Source organism: Cupressus sempervirens, chromosome 10, assembly GCF_028749045.1.
Source record: "Cupressus sempervirens isolate cs-2001-9-10 chromosome 10, ASM2874904v1, whole genome shotgun sequence".
Lineage (NCBI taxonomy): Eukaryota > Viridiplantae > Streptophyta > Pinopsida > Cupressales > Cupressaceae > Cupressus > Cupressus sempervirens.
In genome coordinates this window covers 688,444,648-688,464,032 of record NC_143127.1, presented here as the reverse complement: position 1 = coordinate 688,464,032, position 19,385 = coordinate 688,444,648, and positions in this window count along the sequence as shown.

The window sequence follows — 19,385 nt, the reverse complement described above, 5'->3', positions numbered from 1 at the left end:
GGTTAAGCTCAAACCATCACTACCATACAAATAATTGGAAATAGAATGCAAGAGATCAAAACTTAAAACTAGAATTGTAAAGGAAATCCAAATAAAGAAAGAATGCACTAAAGTAGCTTTACAAATAGAGTGGGATCATAAAGTTCAAAATATGACATTTAGATGTGAAGTTAAACATAACATCATAAAATACATGAGCTACAACAATTATGATTAGATAGAGCTTCTTCTTCACACACTTTTCACTTACCCCACCATAGAACTATCACTTAGGAATTATTACAAAGATCACCATTCCTTTTAGGATATTGTAAAGTCATATTCTTAGAACATTTTTTACAAGCCCCTAGCGAAAAACCTCATCCAATCAAGTCCAAAATTGAACCCTCGTCATCCTCAAAAAATTGATGTCACTATCTTAGAATTTGTCTATCCTACATTCTACATCCATAAAAATATCATGATTATTTCTTTGTACATACATTGTCTAGGGTAGTGTATCTTGTCACTTTTGTCCCTTATCACCTTGATCTATAGGTTGGGCTCTACACTTGATTATCAAACAACTTCCAAAAGATCACTAGTCTATGCTAGGTTGACATATCGATCATATCTTTTGTAGAAAGTAAAGTCGACCAAGATAACTAATATGGGGGGGATAAGTTATCCAATTATAATAAATTTTATCAACCTTATTAATTTTGAGACATGAAATTAATAAGTGTAACAACTGTAGCAAGACCACCATACATAATAATACAAGATTTGTTAACTAGGGAAACCCTTCATCTGAGGGAAAACCCTAGTGGGGATGGTACTTACAAAATGATTTACTAATATATAAGTTCCTTGTAAGAGGATGGACCTTGTTAGGAGTCAATGAAATACATTCAGTACATATCGGTCCCAATTAGGAGACCTTGAATCCTTGTGAGGAGATTCCAACCCTATTCAAAGTTGGGGAAGGTACATGGCCCCATTGTCCAAATAGCTAGTTTAGGTGCAAGACTGCCAAAATAACTATCCAATTAGACTTTTTACTATCCTTCATAAAATAATACCAACTAGCATCTATCCATTGTTATCTCTTTTCCAAATGCAATGTCTCTATCAACACACCATGCCATATTCAAATGAAACACTTCTCTCATCTCAAGATACTCAATATTAGGTTCATTGGATCTTACATCTAGGTTCACTCAGTCACATTACATATACTTCACTCACAACCATAATCACAATTAATTTTCCACACTTTATTTTAACTACAAAGAAAACAACTTTCTTTGATACCAGGTCCTCAAACTAGTTATTGATTCAACCTTGAGACATTCTCAATTTCCAATTACAATAAGACCTCATTAATATAATACAATACACATTATGTTATAATTATTTCATAATTACATAACACTATTGGCTTGAAATCTTCATAATTATTCATACGTGCAACATAAAACTTAGCATGGTCAACCACAACACCATCATCATGTCTTGTACCACCATCTAACTAGACTTAACTATATTTTATCTCTATTAGAAGATACAATCCAATCAGAACAAACCAATTCTCAAGAACTCTTCTAGAACTCTATCTTTAATAAATCCTGAATAAGTATCAATTTTTATCATATTTATTCATGCAATCTTAGCCACATCATCATGACACTTTGTAAAACATGTCTTTAATTATTTTTTCCTGCATCTTGGATCCTCAAAACTTACAATCTCAATATTTTTTTTCTTCTTTGTCACTCTTCACATAATCACTCGTATGTTGACATCAATGAAAAACACAGTCATCAATGCTAGCATAAACATGATGAGAAAATTTTTATAGAAAGTTTTATTGGTTGTGATCATTAAGAGAACATTTGGGATGTCTCTAACATTCCATGATATGACAACTACTATTGAAGTGAATAAAGGGATGATCAAGTGAAATAATAATGCAACTTCTAGAACAATTAGTGATAAGCAATAGGCGATTTGATTGGTTTGTCAAATCTACATTGAGTTTAGTGAAGTGATCTCTAGATGATGTAAGCAAGATACTCAAGATAATAAATTTTTAACCATAACTTGGAAGAAGCAGTGATAGATTGGATAGTTGATTGATGAAGCATTGACATAGTTGTTAATAGGTCCAAGAGGGTTAAAGAGTATTGAGTTCTTGAGTAACAATTAGTAAATTTATGATAAGTGATCCATGTTAAGCTAATGATGAACTAATTTGAGTTAGTCATAATATGTTGACATGGATACATGATTAGAGGTGATGATGTTGCATCACATCATTTGATGACAATATATGAAGAAAATTCTAGAGGAAGCAAGTGTTTGGTCAACATGTGTCTGACCACTTGCCAAAAAATTCTATGGATTGGTTGGTGCAACCTAGTAACATTTTTTTGGTTTAATATTTTTCTTGCGGCTGTTGGATCTATGTGAAATATACATCGATTAAAATTCTAGGGCTAGATTAAGATGATGGACTTGAAAGTCCAATATATACTAGTAAAGGATGAACAATTTTTTGTTGTTGGTTGTGGTCAAGAAAGTGTAGTAAAAAGTGAAAGGTGTGATCAAGCTAGGATAGAGTTGAGTATGCTCTCAAGTGTGTTTGAGATTGATTAGATCTAATCAAGAAGATATAGTGCTAATCCATAGATCAATATTTATGTTGTTCCCTAACCATTAAAATAGTCAAGATCCCTTAATCAAGTTGATCATAACATGTCCCTTTTAAATCCTTCAACAAGGTGTCACTTTAATTAGTGTTTATAGTTCTTTAAATAGGACACTCTTAATAGGTCTAGAGGCAAATCCCCTAATAGGGTGGCATCTAACATTATCTTTATAACTCATAGTAGGATTAAGCTCCTCATAGAGTGTATTTTAGAAGAGCACACAATTTTTGTGTACTAATCCCCACCATGGTTTTCAACCAAGTTGGATTTCCATGATACAAAAATCTCTATGTCAACCTTGTGGATGTGTGTATGTGCTTCTATTAATTTTATCTTGAGATAAAGATTTAAAGCTTTAAAAGTTTCTTAATTTATTGGTCACCGATTGACTCCACTCTCAATAATTAGATCCCTTAAGACTAATGAAGAGTTGGAGAGGGAGGGTGTCAAACACTATGAGAGAGAGTAGTGAAAACTCTCTTTTCTCTTAGATTTTGATCTAAAATGTTGATTTAAAATGCACACAACTATTTCAAATTTCTCACCACACATCATTATGCATTATGGAAAATGTCTTTAATTAAACAACTTCTCTAGTGGAAAAAAAACAATGCTTTAAAATTAAACTAAAAGAATAACACAAACATTTTGAACATGTCCTCAAAAGTACACAACCAGAAATAATACTACAAAACATTCTTTATACTACCTCTAATATAAAACCTCATTGTCAAAAAATTGAAATAACAAAATATATAACCTACAAATATAATGATTCAAAAACATAATAACTTGCAACATTTAGAATATAGGCATTATATCCAAAACCAAAAGCCATAACTATTGAATATAGAGGAATACAAAGAATTCTCCCAAAAAATTCAAATAATATTTCCTCAATATTCCATCTTCTTGTAATCAAACACCTTTTAAAAAAAATACATATCCATTCTAAAGAAACACTAGATAACATAGTAACATCTAAACACTTGGACCTCCATTGACATCATGTTCACATCAATGACAACACACAGAGATAGAAATGGGGGTAAGGAGAGATGGGAGATGAATATGGAGACACGGAGAAAGGGAGAACAAGACCTAGAGAGGGAAGAGATAGGAAAGATATAGAAGAGAGAGTAAGAACCTTAGAGATAGAAAAAATTATCAATATAGGTGATACCCTCAACCCCAGGTACCTTAGACCATGTACCATCAATATTGTACTCTAAACCCTATACCCTAAAGACTATATCATACACCCTATTGGAAATACAATAAGGAAAGTAAACTCTGAGAGTGGGGGGGGGAGAGGGTGAATCAATACTTCAAAACTTTAACCATTAAATCATTCACCACATATCCATCTCACAATTTTCATGTAAAATAAAATACCAAACTAAGAATGTTCATCCATAGCATGAAAACAATAAACATTCAACACATATATGACACAAGATATTTGATTACCTAGAAATCCTCTAATGAGAATGTAAAAATTGAGTGGGGATGACACCCACAAATCTTCACTACTATAGTTGTAAAGTGTTAGTTTGTGGTGACTAATCAAGGAAGTACATCTTGTAACCCTAAAGTGGCAAAAATACTTGTATAAAAGGTCTTAGGGTTAGGTATCTTTTATAACGTGTGATGCAAAATTGCTTCTTGTGACAATATTGAGCTATAAGGGATTATGGATTGTAATTAGGTTGTAATCACTAGATCGTAATAATATTGGACTTTTTGTTTTAGTGGATGTAGCCCAGGGATTGGGTGAGCCATGTTAAATCTTGGTGTCTTGTGTTCTCTGCTATGTGATTCAATATTTTTTGATATTGTTTATATTTGCATGTAATTTTTATTTCTATGTGTGGTTTAATCCTAACAAGTGGCATTAGAGAGTGGTTATTTTAAAGTTATCCTTTGCAGAAAAGCCTCATGGTTGAGTGAGAGCAATGATAGATGAGGGTAAAATGAAGGCTAACAAATTTAATGGGAAAAACTTTCAATTATGGAAGATGTAAATTTAAGATTATCTTTATCAGAAGGATTTATGGAAGCCGTTAGAAGGAAAATCCAAGAAACAAGGAACTATGATAGATGAGGAATGGGAGATTTTAGACAAATAAGAACTTGGAAGCATTCGGTTATGCTTGGAACCATCAATGACATTTAACATTACAAAAGAGCATACAATGTAAGAGTTGATGTAAGAGCATTCTATGAAAAGCCCTTCACTTCAAATAAGGTATTTCTTGTGAAGCGTTTATTCAATATGAAGATGAGAGAAGGTGGAATTATTGCAAATAATTTAAATGAGTTTAATACTATTACTAGTCAATTATCTTCTGTGGGTATTAATTTTGATGAAGAAATTAGGTCTCTTTGGATTTTGTGTTCTTTGCCTAAAAGCTGGAATGGCTTGGTAATGGTCATGAGTAATTCTATTTTTGGATCTAATACCCTAAAATTTGATGATGTGATTGGTGTTATTCTGAGTGAGGAAACTCATAGGAAAACATTAGGTGGATCTACATCAGAAAGTGCTTTGACTACACAAAGCAAAGACAGAATGACTGAGAGATGAAACAATTCTAGAAATCATGAGAAATCAAGAGGAAAGTTAAAGGGAAAGAGGTTTCAATCCAAAGGATCGAGATATCACTAGTATTGTAGAAAACCACAACATAAGAAGAAAGATTGTTGGACCCAAAAGAACAATGAAGGAGATAAACCATAAGGGAGAAAGGAGGCAAATGTAGCAAGTAACAAATCTGAAGAGGATACTTTTATTCTTTCTTTAGAAAGTGTTGATGATTCATGGGTTTTAGATTCTAGTGCTTCATTTCATGCTACACCTCATAGAGGTTATTTTATCGATTATGTCCAAGGGGGATTTGGGATTGTTTATTTGGGGGATAATGAACCCTATCAGATTGTTGGAAAGGGAAAAGTTAAGATTAAGTTGCAAAATGGGAATCATTGGCTACTACATGAGGTAAGACATGTTCCAAGGTTGGGTAGGAATTTACTTTCAATAGGGTAACTTAGTGATGAGGGTTGTGTAGTTACATTTAATGATAAAAATTGGAAGGTTTCAAAAGGTTCCCTTGTAGTGGAAAAAGGTGTGAAAGTAGGCACCTTATCTCTTTGTAATGGTCATACTATTCCTTCTAATTTAATTAGTTTAGAGAAAAATGAATGTTTAGGAACAATTGTTGTAGTTGAGGAGGGAGAACAAACAATTGTTGTAGATTCTAATACAATGCTATGACACAATAGACATGGACACATGAGTGAGAAAGGTAGGAAATTACTTCATTCAAAGAAAGTATTACCAGGTCTAAAATGTGTTAATATGGATTTATGTGAAAGTTGTGTATGGAAAAAAAAAGAGAGTGAGTTTTGTGAAGAGTGAGAGGGAAAAGAAAAATGAGAGATTATAGCTTGTGGATACATATGTATGGGGACCAGCTCAAGTATCTTCCCTTGGTGGCTCTCATTATTATAATACATTTATTGATGATGTAACTAGAAAATTATGGGTTTATTTCCTTAGATAGAAATCTGATGTATTTTAAAATTTTAAGAAATAGAAATGGTTGGTTGAAAATGAGATTGGTAAGAAATTAAAATGTCTTAAGAATTGATAATGGTGGTGAGTATTGCAATCATGAGTTTGAATATTTTTTCTCCACAAATGATATTTGTAGACAAAAAACTATTCCAAGGACTCCACAAGAAAATGGAGTGGCTAAACACATGAATGGGACTATAATAGAGCATGCAAGGAGCATGAGGTTGTATGCAGGGTTGCCCTCAAACATGTGGGTAGATGTTGTTAATACTACTATATATTTTATTAATAGAGTTCCCTTTAATTCTTTGGGCTATGGTATTCTAGAGGAAGCATGGACTGGTAAGAAGGTGAGTTATTATTTTTTCAAAACCTTCGGTTGTGAAGCATTTGCTCATATGGATTTTGAAAATAGAACCAAGCTAGAAGCTAAGTCAAAGAAATGTGTATTTTTTGGATATGGCATTGATGAATTTAGTTATAGGATTTGGGATTTTAAAAATCGTAAAATTGTAAGAAGTAGAGATGTCATATTCAATGTGAAACTATTGGACAAAGATCTGTTGCGGCAACATGAGAAGAAAGAAGATGATTATGTAGTGTTGGATGATACTCCAAAATATGATGTTCTATAAATTCCTCATGACTACAAAAATTGCAAAAAAAATACCACACACCCTAGTGAATTTTAGATGATCAACAAGACTAAGTATACCTCCAGAAAGATTTTATCCTTCTTTGTACTCTATTTTACTATCAGATGCTAGTGAACCTCAATGTTATGATGAAGTTGTTTAGGTGGATACTAAGACCTAGTGGGAGTCTACAATGGTAGATGAAATGGACTCCTTGCACAGAAATAAGACTTTGAATTTATGCAATTTGCATGGAGGTAAACAAGCTTTACAAAATAAATGGGTTTATAGGTTGAAAGAAGAGGATGGAGGTAAGAAAATATTTAAAGCCAAGTTATTTATAAAAGGATTTGTATAGAAAAAGGGCATTGATTTGATGAGATATTCTCTCTAGTTGTTAAAATGAATTCTATTCATACTATTTTAAGTATTGTGGCTACTGAAGATTTGCATTTGGAGTAGTTTGATGTTAAAATAACCTTCCTTCGTGGTGATTTGGATGAAGAGATATATATGGCATAGCCATAGGGATTTGATGTCAAAGGTTAGGAGAACTTAATGTGTAGATCAAGAAGAAATGTTTATATGGCTTGAAGTAAGCACCTTGGTAATGGTATCTATAATTTGACAGTTTTATACATGAGCATGGATATACTAGATTTCATTTAGATCATTGTGTTTATTTTAAGAGGTTGGGTGATGACAACTACATTATTTTATATTTATATGTTGATGATATGCTTGTAGTTGGGTTAACATGCATCACATTAAGGGGTTGAAACACCAACTAGCACATGAATTTGCTATGAAGGATTGGGGGGAAAAAAATCCTTGGTATGAAGATTCACAAAGGTAGGAAGAATAGGAAATTTCCATTATCTTAGATTGATTATATTGTGAAGGTGTTGCAACATTTCTCTATGGAGAATGCTAAAGCTATCAACACACCTTTACCTAGTCACTTAAAGTTGACTAAGGAGATGTGTCCAAAGATACAAAAAGAGGAGGATAAGATGTTCAAGGTACCTTATATTGCACAATGCCATATATTTCATATGCAGTGGGAGTCATTAGATATTATATGAGTCATCCAAGGCTTGAGCATTGAAATGTAGTCAAATAGATTCTTAGATATTTGAGAGGCACATTCAATAAGAGTCTACATTTTGGATGCTCGACTACTAACTTATAAGGATATTTTGACTCATATTTAGTAGGGGGTATTGATACCAGGCAAAGTACTATAGGTTATGTATTTACTATTGGTGGGGCGGCAATAAGTTGAGTTTCTAGGTTATAGAAGGTTAATGCTTTATCCACTATAGAGGTAGAGTATGTTGCTGCTATAGAGGCAACTAAGGAGATTATATGGCCTCAATTATTCCTAGAATAATTGGGACACCCTCAAAAGGATAATTATTTGTTTATAGATGGTAAGAGTGCCATTCATCTTTGAAGAATTATGCTCTACATTCAAATACAAAACACATATAGTTGTGGTACCATTTCATTCGATCAGTTTTGGATGATGGATAGTTAAAGCTAGATAAGATACATACAAATGACAATCCAATAGATATGTTTACAAAGATAGTGACAACGAAAAAGTTGAAATCCTCTTTAGCTTTGGCTAGTGTTCTAGACTAAATAGAATTAAAGAACAACTGAGTCCAGGGTGGTTTGATCCAGTGGGAGGCCAATATTGTAGTGATATTGCTATAGGACCAGTCTCCAAGTGGGAGATTTTTGTTTAGTGTGGAGCTTGATCAGTCCCCAAGTGGGAGATTGTTAGTTTCTAGTGACTAATTAGGGAAGTACCTATTGTAACCCTAAAGTGGCAAAAATACTTCTATAAAAGGGCTTTGTGTTAGGTATCATTTATAATGTGTGATGCAAAATTGCTTCTTATAGAGGTATTGACCTGTAAGGAATTACAGATTGTAATAATGTTGTAATCACTAGATCGTAACAATATTGGACTCTTTGTTTGGTGGACATAGCCCAGGGATTGGGTTCAATATTTTTGATATTACTTATATTTTCATGTAATTGTTATTTTTTTCTATGGTTTAATCCTAATATAAAGTGTATCCAATAAAGGTTACAATTTTTTATCATTAACTATGACCTACCCTATGAAAGCTCTTCCCTATTAAAGGCTTACAAAGATTGTTAGATCTTACCTTGTTAAATGATTTCAACACCTTGCTAGAAGTGTGCCTAGTTAAAGGACTTCAACTTACAATGAAGTAAGCACTCGTTTAAGAGATTTATAAAAAAAATTGCTAGAAATTGAAACCAATTAAGACTAATCTGTTAAGAGATTTTATTGATTCACCTATTAAAATGTCTCAGCCTGGATCCTTCAGTAAGCACCTCTTTGTTAGATATCAGATCAGCTCTTTCCTAATGTATACTTGATCCTCTCTGATCAATATATATTACTTTTATCCTTTGTTTTCTTTCTTATGTTCTCTCTAACTGATTTTGAAATTCATATCTCAATCACAACTCCTTAGTCACCATGAATGATCTATCTATGCATGTAAACTTCTCTCTTCTCTCTTTGAACTCTTTAGGGTTTGCTTCCTTAAGAAGACATAGGTGACTTAGGGTTAGGTAAGAATAAATGATTGTGATTCACCCATTTTTTCCACTTAAAACATACCTCAATCTGATTGGTTGCATGTTTCTAACACCTTTCATTCAACATATCCATATGTCCCATGATGATAGATTTTCATTCTAAGTCATCTCATGAAGTTTCATTTTTAGCAATGTTCGATTCTGTATTTTTGCCTAAGTGTTGAACAACGACAGGAGGCCTAGTTTGCATTTGAATATCTTTCACTTGATTATGTTTCATGACTCACTACTTTGGGAGTGTTTTTTTTGAATATCTAATAACCTAGTTTTCATGTTTTGAGTCAGTTTGATATGCTTTGATTAGGTTTTGAATCCATTTTGAAGTTGGTTACTTATCTTTGTCATGTTGATGCAAATTGCCCTGAATTTTGGGAAGCTCTATTTGACCAAATATAAATTTGACCTAGTTGATCCTACTGATAAATTTCCTTTTGAATTTATCTTATAGGTAACACACTTTCTATATTTCATATTTGAAACTATGATGAATCCATTTGATTAGTTTTCAAATGCGATTCCAAATGTAATTTATAGCTTTTACTGGTGTCATGAAATATAGATTGATCAGTACCCTTGTTCGAGATGTCATAACTCTAAATTCATGAATGGTGAGACCAAATGGATTGTAACACTATGTTATATTCTAAAAATAATTCAAGTGTGTCAATTTTTAAGCCTTTACCAATCCATCTACACACTCTCCCAGGTCCATTCCATTTGCGAAAATCAATATCTAGCCAATGTTTCTAGTTCTATAATTCCGAGTACCTCACTTTTCATGCTTACCAAATTTGACTTGTTACTTTTTACGAGCCCAAATCATAGATCTATATTCTCCTCATGGAAATGAACTAACAACCTAGTTTTCAAGCCCTCAAGCATCTGTTTTCTCTATTTTTAATGCTAAAACCGAATCCACTTTCCTATTTTCTAACATGTTTATTTTCAGATAGTTTTAAGAAGGAAACTTTGATGGTCGATATCTTTTGACCCAAGAGTTTTCATAAGATGAGATCTGACAAGGTACAAGAATGTAGAACAAAGTATCAACATGTCAGTTTTCAAAGCTTGGTTATCTATTTCTATTAGTTTTTAAAGCTAGCCTACAAGCCCTCTTATTAGAAAATCACAATTTGTGAAAACAAGCTAAACAAGTTTTAAATGATGATTTAGTGCTTGAATTTGAATTTAGATAGTTTGAGAAGATTGTTGGATTTTTTTGAGGTGTTAGTTGTTTCAATTCTTAAAAAAATTAGCCGGGCCCACTTTGGGGCCCAACTATTTCCATCAAATTTGATTGAGTTTTTTGAAGGGTGAAGACTTCCCAAGAAATGATAGTATTTAAATTAGTACAAATGATCATGAATTTTTTTTCAAAAGGAATAAAAGGTTTAAGAATGTGGTTCAGGGTGAGTTGTGTTCAATCACCATGCAAGGTTATAATTCTCAATCCAAGGATTCAGTATGTGGCCAAGTGAGATTCATATCTTTTCCAAACATGTTGGTTTGGTTTCAAGTGATTAAGGATGAATTTTGTGTTAAAATCCAATATGGAGATTGAATGGGCTACCATGTAAGAAGTGTTACAAAGTTGAATGCAAATTGATGATACTTTGTAGATAATTTTGTGATGTTTTAAATTATAGTCTGAGTCGAGCTTGATGGAAAAAGATCCAAATTCACTAAGCCTTATTTTGAAATTTTCTTGTCACTTCCCACCTAACAATACTACTAACTAGGAAGGACACAAGTCTTTGAATCAAAGCTAGGTACATGCACAATGTGAAATAAGAAACTAGAATAGACAAAAGCCCCAACCAAGGTGATAAATTGTGGGCAAGTGGTAGGCCCCTACAAAATCAAAGGCAATTTTCACAAAGGATGGATTAAACATGAAATTTTAAGGTGAGAAAAGGAGGAAATCCATGATAGGGGAGGCAATAAATTCCTACAGTCCATGATGGGGAGTAGAACAAGTATATGTAGGTGCTTGATGTAGAAGGTTTTATTTTTAAAAGTAGAGCACCCACATTAAAGTCATGTTGTAGACCCTCCACTAGCATTGAAGAAGGATGCCTGTAGTCCATGGTAAAGGTAGAGCTCCATGACATTGAGGGAGTAGTAGAACAAGCCATGGTGGAGAGCTAGAATGAGAATGTGCAAGCAAAAAGTGGTATTTGTTTTCCCTCATGCTGGGTCAGGCTTATCCATTTATGAGAATGATCCAAACAAAGTGCTAGTCACAATTTTAGGCTAACTTTTTTAGCTAAGCCAATGCTTTCATTACTTTCATTTGATTCTATAAACTAGGAGCTAGTGAATGCATTAGAGGGAATGGCTAGTTTTCTATCCAATAGGATGATGAAAACTCCAAGGGTGGATAGCCAAGCTAGACCCTCTCCTAGCAACACAAGAAAATTATAGATCTCCTCATTAGCCGACAAAGCTTGAAGCAGAAGGGGCACAACCTTTTAACTGTGAAAACCTTAGACATTTTTTTTGGATCACAACTATGTGGAAGCTTTGAACCTTCTAGAGAATGTGTTTGGATGTTAGGAATTATGAATTAATCTCAATCTAGTATATTATTATTAGGAAAGTTGTATGGGGGATGCACAGGAAACATGTATGTTACAGTGAGGTTTCTAAGTCATATATCCCACATGATGCAACTCAAAAATTTCATCATAGGATTGTAAAGCATAGAAAAAAGGCTCATGATGCTACAAGAATGTTAGGAAATCATAGGTTGAAGGTTAAAGGAATACGATGTTACAATTAATAATGCAGTCATAAAATCTTAAGTGTTATGAAATGGAGTTATGATGATACACCCATCGTAGGATTGTAAAGTTAAAGTTGATATTGTAAGATGCTATGCCCTTGTAAGATTAAAAACAGAGGTTTTTGGAGGTAAGATGTTAAGATAATGTCGTAATATTGCAAGATAGTGAGATTGGAAATAGCATAAAGTTCAAATATTTCAAATATAGTGTAAAGGAAAGGTGGGGCCCATCTGAGTGAGATCATGAATGAGAGATTGACACTTGGCATCCACTAGCAAGGGGAATTGAAGAAAAATAATTTTCAAATCAAACATTTCAAATGAATGCACATCCTAAAGTTTTAAATTTGAAGATTCAAATAAATTTGGTATTATTATATAGTTTTGACTATATTGTATATTTAAATTTTTATTTTAATGTTTGTTCATGGCCTGAGGCCTAGATTTTGAAATCAAATTTAGGGGCACAATTTTTATTAGAAATATTCACTCTAATATACTACTAGAACAGAGAGAGTCCAAATTTTCCATTTCTACTATTAGTTTTTACATAGGTCTTCATTGGCAGAAGCTAAAGGTAGACTTATAATTTTGGGGCATTCTCAGTGATATTAAAGATTTGATGTTTCAGAGGGGAATAAGGTCATATTGAGGTAAGATTAGATTCCATTGGTGACCATAAAGATGAATTGAATGTTTTAAGTAAGTAGTTGTAAGTGATAAGGTTATGTCGGCAAGAGGTAGTTGGATTTTCATGGAAAGGATAGAATAGGACAAGCGAGATTAGATTGAGAGATCTGCACTTTTTGGTTGCATATGAGTTTCCTTCAAAAGGAGTTTCACTAATTACTTTAAGGGGATATTTTTAATATTCTATAAACAATAATTAATGAGTTTTGATTGTCAGTAGATGGAGAAAGAAGATTAGTTTTAACAACAATGGGATGAAGATTTTTTAGCAGGATAGTTGTCAACATCAAAATCTGATCCAAGAGCTTTCTTCTTCTCTATAAATATTTCTTCTCTTCTCATTGTAGGGGTTCCAATGTTGGAGACTTTTTTTATTATTGTGATGCCATAATTGGTTCCGGTTCTAGACCTTTTTCATTACTGTGTGACCACTCTATTAGTTCCAGTCGACTGATTGAAATTTCCTCCACAACTATGATTCCACATTTCTCTATAGTTTCTCTGTTATGAACAACAATTATATTTCTTTTAAAGAATTTAAGTTATATAGTTGTTCATTGTATATTCTCTAAGTTTTGGCATATAGATGATGTATTGGTTTAAATGAGATTAATACAAGAGCTTAATTTTCTTAGTTTCGTTCTAATTCTCATCTCCTTCCTCTATTGTTTGCAATGTTTTGTATTTAAGAACAAAGAGTTTAGATCCTTTTGCAATCCCTTAAGGTTGTATGTCTAGATAAATTTTCTATTGGAACAAAGAGCCATGTAAATTCTTATTTACATTGATAGGGTTGCAGGTTTCACCAGAAGGATACTCAATAAGTATGAGAGTTCTTATGAAAATCAATGTCCATTTACAAATTAGATAGATAGATTAGATATCTAAGTATTTTAGGTATCCATGTGTATGTTCTAACTTAGTAATGCCCAATGCATAAGGGACTAGTTATCTTGGAGATTATATCTTTTTTTTTTTGCATACCTAGGTATATTGTTTCAATCTTTATTCCAATATATTTTCCCCTTTTGTTTAAGAACTAAAATGAAGTTACCGTCAATTAGTTTATCAAGTTCATGTGTCCTGCTATTAGCTATTTCATGTCCATGAATGCTTGCATAAACATAGAATATTTAGGGTTTTCTATTTGTTATCTAGATTTAGTTATATGTCTTTACGTTGGTACCATATAAATAATCCAAGGTCCACCCACCTAGGTTTTACAGAGCTTGAAGAGAAGACGGAGACTAAATAGCCTTATAGTTGGCCCTAGTGTCTAAATAGGTGCATTGAACATGGGAATTAGTTTCCCCTAGGTGTATGTGTTCTTAACACTAGGTTATTCAAAAACTATTAATTTAGGAGCTAACAAGTCTTATCCTTCTCCTTCCTAGTTTTGTCTTCTTGTTCACCTTGTGTCTATGAGTTAGGTGTAGGACGACCATCCTAACCTATTTGGACTTGTGTCCCATCCTTCTCAACTATCAATACTACTTGCACTAAATCATTTGGTACCAATGCACTAACATTTGATGTCACAATGTCCTTTCTTTGATATACCACAATGGGCTTGTAAACATGAGTATTGGTGGTGACACCCTGTTGTTCCTTTGGAACTCTTATCTCTGTAGATGAAAGGGGTACACTAGATGTGTTAGTGTTCTATTTCTCCCCTATTGATGCCTTATCCATTTCATTTATACTGATTAATACACAATTAGTGCATAGTTTAGCAGCTAAATTTGAATCCTGTAGAATCCTCTTCAAATCATTCTCTGTTAAAGGATTAATGTTCTACATAGTTTTATCAGAAACATCCTTTATCTTGATAGTTTCTTTTTGACTTTCTTGTTCCACATGAGGGGGACTACACTCGACATAAGTACCTCATGTACATTCTAATCTTGCTACTACTCTTCTTCAACTATTTCCTCTGCATCTGCTTCCTTTTCTAAATCCCCCTCATGTCCAACTTTGATAGATCCATCCTTGGTAATATCCACTACCTCTTGGTCATTTTTTCCTCACCTACCTCCTTAGCTGCTTGCTCAATTTCCTTTTCTTTTTGCAACCCATAGATAACTTTCCATATTTAGTTGCTCTGCTTGATAACTTCCTCAATATTGTTTTGCAAAATGTTGAAAGAAAATCTCCCCTTGTATATTTTAATAGCCTTATTCATAGTTGACTTATCCAATTTTGGCATTACTCTAGCAAGAGTAGTCTCCCTTTCATTCCTTTTAGTAGTTAAACTATATTGGCATCTTTGCTCAACTCTATCATATAAAATTTTGGGTAAAGTGTTGGCAAGCTCAATAGGAGTAATCTTGAATGTGGCCATCATCTTGCATATAGATTCCTCAACCTTATTCATTTCTACCTTTCTAAGTTTATAAAACTCAACATGTGTGAACCTCGACAAATCTACATTATTTTTTATATTATCACACAAGTTGTCTAAATAAAAAGAGGGAATGTGGCTTACCACGGTTGTCATCTAATTCAGTCCTCTCCTCATCTAATTCATCTAGAGCTATATACTTCCTCCTCTTTGGTTGATCGTGCTAACTCTACTTTTCGGTGGTAGTTGTTCTTTTTCCTTTGGGTTTGTCAACTTCCTATGTTTTCTTTGTAGTAACCTTTGTGCTAGCCTTGGTAATAGGTATTACTGGCTTTTGTTGTGTTGGCTTCACAACCTTCTTTGGTTTCCTTATTGTAGGCTCCTAAGATTTTATTTTCTTTGTTTCTATAGGTTTAGGTGCTTTATTGGCTTCTTTTCCCTCAACACCTTCATCATGTCCACTTCCTCTTCTTCTTTGTCCTCTCCTTGACCTTGTGTTAGTGCAAGAGGGGCTTGAGCTAGTTTCTCATCTTCTTCATCCTAATCCTCATCATTATCTTCTTCTTCTCCCCCTTCACCAAATCTATCTTTAAGCTTCTTTGCAATTTTGTTCTTCTTTCTCACCATAGAAGCTATCTTCAAATCTATTGTGATTTTGAATTTGGCTTCCTCATAATTTCCAAATGAGGTTGCACTCTTGTCAACTTCTTCTACTAATAGTGTTGTGATGGCTATTAATTACTCATCCACATTGGTTTTATAGGACAATGGCCTAAGCCAACTAACCCTAGGAACAACTACTTGTACATATGTAAAATCAACATCAACTAGAAAAAAAAATCATCATAATATTTATCTACTAGTGACACTAGTATCCTTAGTCTCTGCTCTATAGACTTCTTAAAGTCTTTAAAATAACTTGTCATGACTGACTCAAAGTTGTCCCAAAGTTGCTCTATAAATTCTTCATTTTGAATTGCAATTGACCTATTGGTCTTCCAAGAAATTTTTCCAAATTAAGGAAATGTGTTTTGCACATAAAAGAATATGCAAACTAGTAATGAACCAAATTTGCATTGTGCACTCTTATACTTTCTTATGGCTCCCAAGTTTTCTAATAACTGTTGGAGTTGTAACTCATCAAGGTCATAAGAGTGATCTTTCTTCACTATCTTGTAGCCCAAATCCATAGCCATATAAGACAAATTGTTCAATCTTCTAGATTGAAAGAACTTGTGAGGAATTATTCTCACTACAAATAAAATCAGGAGATCTAAAATTGTGTCTATTTTCATCCCTCTTTTGTTTCATAGCTCCCATGTATTCTTCTCAATTACCTCCTTCTCATCACTTCACATGGTCTTTGGTTTGTCAAGGGTAGGATACCCTATTACACATTGAATGATCCTTTTAGTGATCTTGGAAGGGCCATTTTTTAACCAAATAGAGTGATCATGTATTCTACTCAACACTATCTTAGTCCATTCTATTTTGAATACATTTGGAAAATCTACGGCACAAGTTAACCCTTTTCTCTTGAAAATCTTATTTTCCTCCTTTAGCACTCCATCAACACATAGTTTTCCATATAGATCTTTGATTTCCATGTCTCCAATACTTCTAACCTTACAAGTATAGCAACATCTTACATGGTGTATCATCAAAACCTATGGTGGTATCATCAATAATGCACTAGTTGGATCTCCCTTGTATGAAATCTTAGGAATAGCTTAGAAGGGTGGTTGTTTAATCTCATTTCTTATTAATTAAACATTTAAAACCTTTTTTCTTTCCTTCCTAATAGTAGTAGAAGAACTAGATGCCATATCAAATTACTAGGGTTTGTAATAATTTAGACAATGTAACTCGACACAAATGCTTGAATCATTTTCCTTAATTTACCTTATGCTCTCATGCTCTCTTTGATCTTGAATGAATGCAAAAGAGTCAAAAATTGACCATATAGCCCTTAAAACTCGACAATAAATGCTTAGTACGTACATAGTTGTAAGCTCAACTATCATAGAAATTTCAACTCACTCAACTTACACATGATTTGTTTTATACTTAGAAACCTCAACGAGCTTGGCCAATACTATCACCTTTAATATCTTGACATCAACTAAAATTTTGTTTCCACTCAATAACATGAAAACAAAAAAAACTTATAGATTTCTTCCAGGTTCTAATAATACATTACATCTTAATTCATGCATATATAATCCTTTCAGAACTTAGATTCTTGGAAATGATGTAAAATATATCAATGAAATATGAGTTCCACATACCTTTTGATTGCCTAGTTGGGGGTGATGTGATCACCTAATCCATTAGATGAAGTGAACCCATCTGAACTTGATGTGCTATAATCTTCCTTTTCCTTCCATGTCTTATTCATCTACATTTTGACTTTCTCAACATCAATCTTCTCTTTACCTTTGTTGAATTCACTACTAGGTTCTTTTGACCTTGTTGGACAATTTTTGTTGATGTGACCAATCTTCAAACAACTAAAACATGTAGTTTGACACAACCATCTATTGTAGTCACTTTTGAAATGTGTTCTAATGTAATTCTTAGTAACATGTCCATACTCTTGACAATAGTGACAATTATACATTGTATTGTAATCCCAATTCTAGGATTTTCCATTATGTTGTAGCTTTGTCTGCTTGTTTCATGTCCACTTGGCATTAGATCTACATTCATATGATTTATGTTCATACTTCTAAAAATTGTGACAATATCCTTCAAATATTTGTGTGTTTGTAGACTTGGTTTTGCATTCATGTGCCTAATGTCCTTGCTTGTTGCACTTATGATAGTAACCCGTAAACTTATGCTTATGGTTTTTATTTGCATTGTTTCTCCTACAAACATTTGTTGTATGACCTATCTTTCCACAATTATAACAAGTGAATTTTTAGTTCTTACATTTGTTGTTTCTTTGTTCACCACTTCTAGATGATTCTCCTTCCTTAGTACTAGTGTATCCTAATCTAGTAGTATCATTCTTAGATCTAGGAGATCTCATCAATTTCTCAAAGTACTTGATGGCTTCACTTGGTTTGTTGAAATTTTAAACAAATTATTTTTCTCTTCTTAGATCATTTCTCAATTGTTCATCTTGTAACTTTAGGGTTATGATCTCAATTTCCTTACCATTTAGTTCATGATTGGAAATCATCACTTGATTCATTTTTTACAATTGCATGCTAGCAATCCTATGTATCTCTGATGTCTTCTCTTCTAATATGTTTGTTAGTATCCTTTTGTAATCTTCAATCATGACTTTGTCCTCCTCAACTTTATTTTTCAACTCGGTCACCTCACATAGTAATACTAATTGGACTTCTTGTTCTATCTTAAGATTTCTAACCTCTTCAATTAGGGCACCATTCTTTTCCATCTGAATTGCAACTGCTGCATTAAATTCACTTGAGTTTCCATTGGCAAATAATTTAGTAGTGTCTTCCTCTTGATAATGTGTGTCATTATCCTTAATAGCTATCTCTTTCCTTCTCTTTAGTGAGCACTTCAACTCATCTCTTTCTTCATTCAACTAATGTAGGGGAAGCTAGATTTCAATTTTCTAGTTCTCAATGACTTTTCCCAACTTGCAAACTTCCATCTTCAATATCTTTCCTCAAATCTGCAAAGATTTCCTTTTTAGAGAATAAGGTTTTGATACCAATTGTTGGAAATACAATAGGGAAAGTAAACTCTGAGGGGGGAGGCAATTTAACTGTTAAATTACTCACCACACATATTCCATCTCACAATTTTCATGTAAACTGAAAGACCAAACTAAGCATGTTCATCCATAGCATGAAAATAATAAACAATCAACACATATATGACACAAGATATTTGGTTACCCAGAAAACCTCCAATGAGAAGGTAAAACTAGAGTGGGGATGACACCCACAAATCTTTACTACTACAGTTGTAAAATGTATTCAATGAAGGTTACAATGTTTGATCATAAACTATGATCTAGCCTGTGAAAGGTCTTCCTTAT